The sequence below is a fragment of the Corvus brachyrhynchos genome, unplaced genomic scaffold (genome assembly GCF_000691975.1).
Source record: "Corvus brachyrhynchos isolate BGI_N302 unplaced genomic scaffold, ASM69197v1 scaffold70, whole genome shotgun sequence".
Taxonomy (NCBI): domain Eukaryota; kingdom Metazoa; phylum Chordata; class Aves; order Passeriformes; family Corvidae; genus Corvus; species Corvus brachyrhynchos.
This window is the reverse complement of record NW_008236217.1, coordinates 9,760,439-9,771,471: the sequence shown is the minus strand read 5'-3', so window position 1 is coordinate 9,771,471 and position 11,033 is coordinate 9,760,439.

Below are 11,033 nucleotides of genomic sequence, written 5' to 3'. Positions count from 1 at the left end.
CACCTCCCTCCTCTCTCTCCCCTAGCCTATGCACTCTTCTGGGAGTGACTTCCCACTTACCTCCACAGCAGTAAGTGCCATGCAGGCAGAGCTCTGCCCACGTTGGAAACTGCATCAGATTGTTACTGCTACCCTATTTTACACTTGTATTGTTTCAGACTTGGCATCCATTTCTGTGATCCTTATCCAGCTGAAGATGACAATAATTGGCTTGTCCTCCTAATCTGATGTCAGGTTTCTTATCTGGGAATTTAGTATTTTCTGAAGACAGAAGGCATAAATCATGCTCCAGCAGCCACGGCTTTGCAACCTGATCCAATGCAAATGGTTGAGTATTAGATAGATATCCTGAACTAATCTCAATCACTCTACTTTCATCTACTTTTTGTCTTCAGTAGGACTTTCTCTTGCATGAACAAGTGAAATGTAGGCCTACTGCCTCTTTACAACTTCTTCATATCTGCCTTCTCACACATCTCTTTCGATAACATAAGCCAGGATTACTTTAATGAAGGAAAAGGAAAATATTTTACTATGCCTGTCACATGCTCTTTCACAGCCTGTGTGCTGGTGGGCTTTCTTGCCCAGGGGTAAGGGAAAGGTCAAGGCACAGAAATACCCAAGTCTTCTTCAGCTTTCGCTCCAGGACATAGTTTATTATCCAAACATCAGATTCATATAGTAACACAAAGCAAAGCTATTCCCTCATCCAAAGCCAGCTGCAGGGGCTCCCAGGCTTTCCATGCCAGAAAAAGGGCACACATCTTCCTCTAAACCCCTGATGAATCAAGTTACAAGCAGGCAACCTGTAACCCTTTCCCGACTGTTTAACCCCATCACAATGGGGTTGGATGTTGTGAATGCTTTATTCCAGGGCTGGAGCAGACAGTTTCACACTCGTTCAAGTTTCTAAGTGCAAAACACTTCAAGGTTGGTTTGGTTTTTTGGTTTTTTGGGTTTTTTTTTTGTTTTGGTTTTTGGGGGGTTTTTTTGAGGGGGGATGGTGGTGGTGGTTTTGGTTTTTTGGGGTTTTTTTGTGCATCAGTGCTTACAGCAACATTAGGTAATTTTGCTACACTTACTAAAAAATCAGGTTGTGGACTGCAATATGTGTTGGGGTTTTTTTGTTTGGTTGGATTTTGGTTGTGTTTTTTTTAATGAAAATCTTTCTTCCTCAGAACAAACCTATATAGACTTTTACATTTTTATAAATATATTGACCACAGAAAGATTAACTATGTGTTTAAAAGTTCACAGCTTCTGCGAAGTTGCTGCTAGATGTGAGTTTTCTACCCTCATATAAAGTATCAAGACAAATGGGAAAGAACTACAATGTGGATATGCAAAACTGTTATGTATTTTAGATTCTTAGAACTGAAAAACAGGGTAAATGGTAAACTAATAAGGAAAAAAAGCATTTTCAAAATAAACCCAATTCCTCAAAAGGGCAGATAAGGAGGGTTGCAGGCAAGAAGCAAAAAAATAGCAGAGGAGAGGAGGGAAAATCAAATGGATTTATTTTGAAAGCTGATTCAGATAAATGCTTTTTGCAAGTGGACCATGGCTGCCTGATGACTGTGGGCTTGTGAAGGTGGAAGAGTTGCATTGTTGGACTTAAAAACATGAGTAAAAACTCAGTCACTCAGTTGCTGTCCTACAAATGTAAACATCATTTTCCTGGATGCTGGCTGTACAAGGTGTATCTTAAGCTAGAGAACAGTAGAATAGATACTGGGCAGATCCACACACAGTGACCACTCCCAATTTTAGGGGGAAGCTGAGGCAAAAAAAAAAAGATTAAATGTGCTTATGTCCAGAACTGCAAACTTACAGAGGTCTTGTAACAATAGGTCCATCTTGTTTTCTGTCATTTTAACAATCACTTTATGATGTCCTCATTTGTAAGAGTAGCACTTGACTTTCTGTACCTTGTCCCTCTGTTTCTGAGAGAAGTGTGAGTAGAAGACCTGTGCTTTAAATCCCATAAAGCTTCATTTAACTCATGTTGCTTTCAGCTCCCTGGAGATAAGAGGTGGAGCTGAGAATGAGCGGGATCCTTTCTCTCTCCTGAACCTCCGAACGAAATGCGTAATTAATTCCTCTGGTGCAGCCTTTAACACTAGGTTACAACACATACCAGTAATAAAACCACTGAAGTTTAAGACCTAAAAGTTAATATGTCTGGCAGATAAAGACGCTTCCTTTCTGCTTGAAGATCTAGCTGATTTGATGTGAAATCACTGAAAAGAAATTTTTAGCAAACATCACTAGGCTTTCCCTGTGGAGTGAGCAAGTCAGTGTGTGGGCTGAGCACTGGACCCCACATGTCCTTGCTGTAACTACGTGTCTTCTGCTGTAACTATGCAACCCATGAGGGATGGATAACCTTATATCTTGCTGAGGGAGTCAAGGTCAAATGAAACTTCTCCAAACTGTGTGGGGGCTGAGTCCCATGCACCAAAATGTAGATCCCCTCTCTATCCAGGCCCCCACACCTCAGTTGAGCTGCATCCCTGAACACTCTGCACTGACTCTGCTGCCATGAAATTTCTCATTTGTAGCTTCTTCCCCCACTTCCAATCTTCTGCCTGCCATGCAAGGATATGTACACACAGGCAGGTGTAAATGTCCTACCTGTCTTTTTTGCCTAATTTTCATAAAGCATTCATGATCAGTCGCAGGTGCAGCCATGAACAAACTACAGCCTGGATAATGTGATCATACATTCCTTGCCTGAAGAAAGGGCAAGACTTGGTCTCTACACAAAATTGCAATAGAGGCCTTTGCGTAAATGGTGGGTTAATTAGGAACCAAATCAGTTTCTGTCACTTTAAAACTTTCCTCCACCCTCCATCACCTCCATCCATCAGTTGCCTGCAGCATGTATTGAGGAATCGCGTGCAAACCTTACCATAACCCAAGGCTTAACATAAACTATGCTCTTTCAGGTCATTGGCAAATAACAGGTATATCCGGTTGTGCCTTTGTACTTGCCTGCACGCAAATTAAAAGCGCATGTAAAGTTACAATAATCAAAGTCAGTCAGGGGGAAAGGGAGGAGAGCAAGGGGGATAATAACCAGGGGATCAGGTTATTTATCTTCATAGAGAAGCCACTGGGAGAAGCCTCCTTGCATGCCATTTACACCTCAAAAGAAAGATAGGGGCAAATCTGGCTTTTGGCCAAAGACATCCCCTACAGCGCCGTAAGCTGTGCATAATCCTGTCTTTTCCCTGCATCTGGTAAAGACCCTGTTACCTCCACTGCTGCTGCCTCTTCCCCATGGCACTGCACAGCATTTTAAGCTTCCTCCTTGGCTGCAGAGTGAGTGTTTCTGTGGGAGACAACAACAGCCAGGATGGACTTTAGACTTTCTTCATTGGAAGAATTTTCTTCTCATGGTCTCAGCTACTGCTGCTTTCACCACCTCCAGTGCATTGCTGCTTCTGCGGCTGCTTCAACCCTTATTCCCTGACAGAGCCAGACACTCCTCCTGCAGGGTGACCCCAGATCTGCCCTGCCACCCCAGGGCAGGCACAGGCTCCCACACTGCTCTCCCTTCTAGAGGAAGTCAGCAAGCCTTTGTGCAGCCACCCTGAGCTTGGGTGTGGGTTGCTTGGGAAAGGGAAGAATTTATGGCAATTTTTTTCTGTCTTTCTCATTTGGCGTGCCATGAGATTAACAGACATTAGCAAATGCCTCTTCCCAGAGTGCTGTGACAAGATGAAACCTGCCCTGACTGGCACCTGCAGTCTGTTTCCCTCATGGTCTTTGATCTGCCACTGCTGAAGGTTAGAAGACCTGAATGGCTCAGAAGCAGACACTTCCTTGTGTTTGCTTCCAAGTGCTAGGAGCATGTATGTGTCAAGACCACTTACTCTCCTTTTTACTGAGGGACAGAGGAAATTTTTTATTATTATTATTATCATTATCATTATTATTATTATTGTTATTGTTATTATTATTTGTCTTACAGGAGAAGTCAACTTGTCAAGATTGCAGCCCTTACATAGAATACTGTAAAATTCTCCTAAGCTCAATTTTCCATCACTGACCACAGATACCACAAAGGGAGTTTCCCTTACTCCATTGGTTTGAATATACATTCTCCAAATCTTTCTTCAAATTAAAAAATGTGCAGATAAATAACTCCCATTTCCCCTACCCCGGGGAAGAGCATAAATAATTCTATAGGCTAGGGTATTACCTGCATACATCCCAGTCCCCAGTATGTGAGTCATTTCATTTACCACTTAAATGCAGTTACTGCTGGAGGCAAATACACCAAACCCTTGCACAACAGAGCAGAAGAAGCCAAGAATTGCTGCTGCAGAGGGATGTGCAAATGTTTCCTCAGCTGAACTTCATCAGCCAAATCACAGAAGGTCCTGGCTCAGATTTGTGCATTTTCACCTGACAGAATACTTCAGTGAAGCCAGGGTAGCGTAACTACTGTTTCTGGTGGATGATCTATCACTCTGCAGCTTTTTCACAAACACTATTCAACATTTTATTGACCTGCAGTAATGAAAGGGAGAAGGAGGGGGTGAGCATGTTTCCTGACTCATTTGAGCAGGGCTATCTAACGGGTGACATTTACAAGCAACTCCTTGACTGACATGAAATTTATTAGGTCCGTAACATGAATCTCCTTTGGGAAATCCCAGCTAAAGGCCTGTCTCTTCATGATTAAAAGCCAGGGAAAGTCCTCATGATGGGCAAATTGTTGCATTTCTCTTTGGTTCAGCTGCCATCTCAACAATCAATTTGTGACCAGTGCCACCTCCTCTCTCAGAGCACCTGAAAACCTGGAAGCAGCAGTACTAAGCATAACAATGTTTTTAAACACCGAAGACTTCCCATTATAAAATTTTAATCCTCTGGACAAGAAATTACTCCAGGCACTATGGAATTCATGCCTAATAGTACAAGAAAGTTCAACATATCCATATGAATGTGCAGGTAAGCAGAGCAGGCTTTTCAAAAGTTAGAACAGAAGCCCAAAGAAGAGACACACACTGACAGTGCCATGAAAACAATTGCGTGAGCACATCTAGCCAAGACCTGCTAATCTGACTTCCAAAGGGCAAGATCACATATATACATATATGTGTGTGTGTGTGTGTGTGTGCACACTATATGACACCCCTGGCATCACTTTCTGAATGTTTCTTAGATGTTTGCAGCCCATTCCAAGAAACAGTAGAAAGATGGGAAATATCATAATAGGGAACAAGGTAATAATCACACCTATGTACAGCTCCCTTACCTAAATCAGACATGCATTCCCCACTACATAGCCAGGCTTACTCTCTGAAGGAAGGAGGATTCTGAAATTCAACTTGGATTGCTCTAGAGGGGACCAGATTCAGATTGTGTTATCTATTTTATTATTTTGACCACTTGTTCTGCTGTCAAGCACTGAAAATGGTACACAGCAAACACAAACTGAAGAACCCAAATTACCAATGGAAATGATGATATTTGTGTTGTGGGAAATTATAGGTTGAGAAGTGGTGAGATTATACACTTTTATAGGCTGGGATAATCAATGGCCAGGACACTTGAGGGACAATATAGGAAAACCCATATTCTCATCAAAGAACTGCAAGTTTCTTTATTCCACCTGCAAGTGCTTCACTGTCTTCTCCCTCTGTGTTGAAGAGTCAAATCCCTGCAAGTGTCTACTTGCACAGAGCTCCCTTAGCTGGAAACTCTGAGTCCTCCTTTACTTATAATTTTACCCTACCTTAATAATCTGGTCTGAAATTTTCTATCCCCCCCAAAATCCGTATTTTACATTGTAATCTTTAGAAATGTTCTGTCCAAAACCAGATGAATGTATTCATGAGAACAGGGAAAATAAGCATACATGCTAAAACATGAAGGGGCATTTTCTTGGAAAAATTCTGTCTAAAGCTCTAACGCAGGGACTTGACATTTGTCTGGGTAATGTCTTTGCTCCCAGATTTGTGCCTTGTGCTCTTTCCTTGATAATTTACTCAAATTTGGACAAGTGTCCAAACTCTGAAAAACTGTTTTTTGCACACCCATAGTAAAGAATTTGTAGAACTTCACAGAAAAATCTTCAAAACCTTCACTCCTATGGAATATGCTTCTGCCTGTGAGGGAATTAGACTTTGCTTTTAGCTGTAGCCCGGGACTGTTTTGTACTAGCATCTGCCAATACTCTGAGCATGCAAGTGCACTGGCATTTTCTAAAATGACAAATACTAAAATCTTAGAGTTAATAAAGCAATTGCACTACAAAATTTGTATCACTACTACTAATACAACACCCAACAAAGTCTGGAAAACAAAGAAATATATTACTGCTTGTTAATATGACAACAATATTGATCCTAAGCAATGTTATAATTTTAAAGTTTTGAAGTAACATAGAACATCATACAGGTTATAAGATTTAAATACTTCAGTATAAAGATGGACATTGGCAACACTGCTCTTGGTTCTGCTAACCTCAAAACCAGTGTGAGGATGCAGAGCTGCTGGGAGCACCCCTTTGCTGAAGCAGGAGAGTGAGCAGGCACAGCAGTTTGCCCACACATCACATTTGAGGACAGATGCAATAATCCACACCTTGAGCAGTGTCTAAACTTTTCTAAATGTCATTTAATCCATCTACTTCTTTCAGAGCACTTTGAGAGAATTTGTACAGCATCAGTAAAAAGACACACGGGAAACACCAGGGATAACGGCCCAACAGTGTGCAAATTAGATTTTGCTCTTTTGCCTTCTAGCAGAAGGCAGTTTAAAAAGGCTTCTCAAAAGGTATCCACAAGGGTATCATCTCTGTGTTTTCCTCTCAAGAAAGACTAAGCTGTATGGTTTCATCTAATGCTGTCAAGAAAAGGCAGCAAACTTTGGAAAGAAATACTGTAGGAATTTGGCAAAATTAAAAGTTTCAGAATCAAGTTTTATGCCTGAATTAAGTATAATGCCATGTCCTCATTTCTGTAATCATACCTGTGTGTTGCCTGTGTGGAAACAGACCACGATGTATGCCTTTAATTTGTAAGTAACATGAAAAATGCAAACAGATGGAGAGGCTACAATTCAGTCTACCACTGAGCTGAGCTCCACTGAGCTGCAGCTGCGGGAATTTGGCTCAGAATTAGAAGCCAAATTTAGGGTTTTCAATAGCAAGGCAGAATTGAAAATGTGAGCTGGGAAGTCAGTGGGAATGCAGGGAAGAGTGAAAGACCAAAGAAAGCTGCAAATTAATGAAGGTTAAGAATGCAATACACAACCACAAATACATATGCTTTAAAAAGCATAACACAAATGTTTTACTTTAGGCCACATTGAGTGGCCTAAATAAATAATCCTAAACCACGGAGCTGCAGCTGGCTGCTATATATGCCTGGCATTCAGGGTAGCACTGAGGATGTGGCTCCTTCTATTTTGCTTACATCTCATGCTTGGCATGACCAGAAAGCTGCCAAACTGAGCCAAACCAGGAGCCGGCATCAGAAATTATCTCACTATCATCCCCACTTGTGGTGCTGCTGTCTCAGGTTAGCTCCAGCACTGAGCACTCAGTACAGTGTAGACAAGCTCGAGGAAGCAGGGACACCTCTGTGGTACAGAGCAGCAAGCACAGATGGTGACCACGGAGCCAGCAGCCATGAGGTGGTACGGTGGCTGGACTGAGTACAGATCCCCTGCTCCCGGATCCAAAACTACTTGAAGCATAATCCTGCATCACACGGGATCGCCGCATAAACGTAGTCTGAGTGAGCTGCTGCAAGCACACAGGTTTACAGGTTCTTGTTCTGACTGTAGTCTGGTTGTTGCAGATTTTCCTGACTTACAGCAGTATTGTTGAGACTAGAGTTGAACTCTAGAGGTACGTAAGTACATTTGTACAATTTTAAGCAGCCTGAAACAATAGGATATTGCACTTGGTTACGTTTCCAAGGGATTTGTGTTTTACAGTTATGCTACTTGTTTATTCATCTTCTATAGTATTGTGCAACACTCAGAAAGACAATCAGAAACGACATTGCCAAGGATTGTTTAATGAAGAATGGTTTGGATCGCTCTACAAATGGTAAACAATTTGTACAAGCTCTATGCTGAAGCAATCCCAGGATAAAACATTGCTCAACTAATCCATCTTGGGATTTTGTAAAGTTAAGAGAGAGGAGGAAAAGACCCATAGTCGCAGGTATGGGAAAGAGAGAAATCTAGCGCGGGAGGGCTCTCCATGGAAAGATGCAAAAGGAAGAGGTAAGGAAAGAAAACAGAGCAAGGTCAAGTCCATGAGAAATTCCAGTTGCTGCTCATGGGGATATATGAGCAGCTTGCCAGTATCTGAAAGCAAAGGTGAGGGGTGCCATGGTTAGAAGCAAAACTGAGTATTGAGTCTTCAAAGCCTGATTTAAGTGAGTTATTCTTAACAATTGTAAAAATCTCTTAGGGGTTAAGGAGTTTTCTTGGGAAAGGGAGGACTGTGGCAGACATAAAATTTCCCTTTCAAAGGGCAAATGAAGACTCTCTAGGTTGTGCAATTCCTCCTCCTTTATCAAATTTTCACCTGCACAACAAGGATGCTTGTCCACATACATAAGCAACTTTATTCGGAGTCACAGAGGTACTGATACCCCCACAAACCCTGCATCTGGCACTCTCATCAAATCAATCAAGATTTTTAAGAGATTAAGCCTGTATTCCTCTCCCTTAATCCCAAACCCACTCACTTGTAGCCCTTCAACTCCCTTTCTTTTCCATATGTTATATCAAGTAGGATTTTCTAGACCTCAGAAATAATTCATTTTATGTGGCATGCATTTTCAGTGATTCAGTCTTCAGTGCCTAACAAAACTAACTGATTCAGGAATTTGGGACTGGTTTCTGTAGGATCTGCATTTCAATTAAGTCCCCAGAACTCGGAAAAAAAGAACATGCATTCTAAGAGCAATTCTGAACTCCTATGCTACTACAAACAAAAGAGGTGAGGAGAATAAATAACGAGGTGGGCAGGAGAGCAATTTGCAGAATATAACAGAGACCAAGGGGCTGATCAGACACAGCCTGAATTTTTGTATTCTAATTCTCATTGGTGTGATTAAATGCTTCACTCAAACTGTGCTTGATTGCAAGGGACTAATCAAGGTCACACAGAATCACAGCCTAAAAAATTGGGTGAATATTCAGTGTATACAGTCAAAAGAATACTCAGGCTGTAATAAGTGCAATAGGGAGCCAAAGCTGTAAATAGTACAGGGGGACCAGCTGGTATTATCACCATAGAAGAAAATATCTAAAATAGGTTTTCTTTCTTTCCTAATAGTGTCAGAACTCCTGAGGACCAATGAGAAGTGAAATAAAAAATAATTAATGTTTCCTTACATCATAAAAAAAAAAAAAAACACCTACCAGGATTTATAACTCCTAGGCTTCTGCCTTAAATTGTGAGTTTGCAGGTCACAATAGTGAAAATGTATTCCTTTCCCTGCACTTTCTGCAAGCAGCCAGGAAGCAATTCAATTGCAATACAGCTAGTTTCGTTGCTGAACCAAAGAAAGGATTTCGGGACTTACTAACGAGAGTTGTAATGCCTGGGGTTTAGGCAACTTATAACTACGGTCACCAAGAAAGGGCAAATTTACCTGCTGGCAGTAGGAAGTGCCCAGCACTATAATCCAAAACTCAGGTAACTAATCCAAGCTAGTCTTTACCACCTAGATCCAATGCCCAGAACAGACCTTCTGTTCAGTGGCAAGAGATCAATACCACCCAGATCTTCTTCTGGAACTTTGCCAGAAGAAGTCCATGTCTCTTCTTTGACATGAGACAGATGAAGGAGGGAACGGTGACAACTTTTCCATAGCTGAGTGGTTATAGCATGTGAAATTTGGGTTCAATCTTCTGATCGTGATGGAGACATCAGAACACCTTAACCATAGTGCCTTAGGGATGGAGCTGTCTTTGCTACTCCTTGAAGCTGGGCTATGTGCTGGGCTGGCTGCAGGAACCTTCCAGTTCACCCTAGAAGTGGGGCTGGGAAAGGGAAGCTCACTTTTTCTGGCACTGCTCAGAAAAAGTGGTTTTGACGTCTCTGTTGCTTGCCAGTGACAGGAAGAAGCTCCAAGCCAACAGATGATCCAAGGCTGATGCTAGTCTGAGCAAGAAGTAGTATCACCGACTGGAAGAGCCTGGGACAATGACAACAGGCAGGATTACACTTCTTAGCAAAGACAGAAGCAGTAGCAGCCTGGCCAGGACCAGACTCACACCCTGAGCTGGGTTGACTCCCAGCATCTAATTTTGTCTAATCCCTAAATGCTACCAAAACATCCCATTTTCTTCCCATAATGTGATTGTAAAGAATCTTTTTAAAATGTTGTATTTTCAGATTTTTCTTGTTACTGCAAAAATTACAACAACAAAGCAAAGGCATTCTGGTTTCTTGGGGAACGATTTCCTCCATATCTGAGGGTTTCGCAGTCCCGGCTCCCCGGGGGAGCCGGAAAGCCCGGGGGGGCTTGGAGCGCCGTACCCACACGCCTCTCGCCAGCTCTCCCGGTGCGGGCGGAGGCGCCAGATTTAGGAGTAAAAAGGCGCCGTAAGCGGGAGAGAAGCGAGCGCAGGGCGGAGGCGAGGCCGGAGGGCACCGGAGCCGGCCGGGGTGCGAGCTGCCCAGCGCTTCCCAGCCTCCTTCTCCCCGAAGCGGGTGTCAGGTATTGCGAGGAGGGGTAGGGGCCCGGGGAGGAGATGGCTGGAGGCTTTCCAGCCCCGGCCCAGATTTAGGAGTAAAAAGGCGCCGTAAGCGGGAGAGAAGCGAGCGCAGGGCGGAGGCGAGGCCGGAGGGCACCGGAGCCGGCCGGGGTGCGAGCTGCCCAGCGCTTCCCAGCCTCCTTCTCCCCGAAGCGGGTGTCAGGTATTGCGAGGAGGGGTAGGGGCCCGGGGAGGAGATGGCTGGAGGCTTTCCAGCCCCGGCTCACGCAATGCTAACTCCGCACGCAACGGGGAGGCGACAGGCGGAGGAGGGGAAGCTCTTCGGCTTC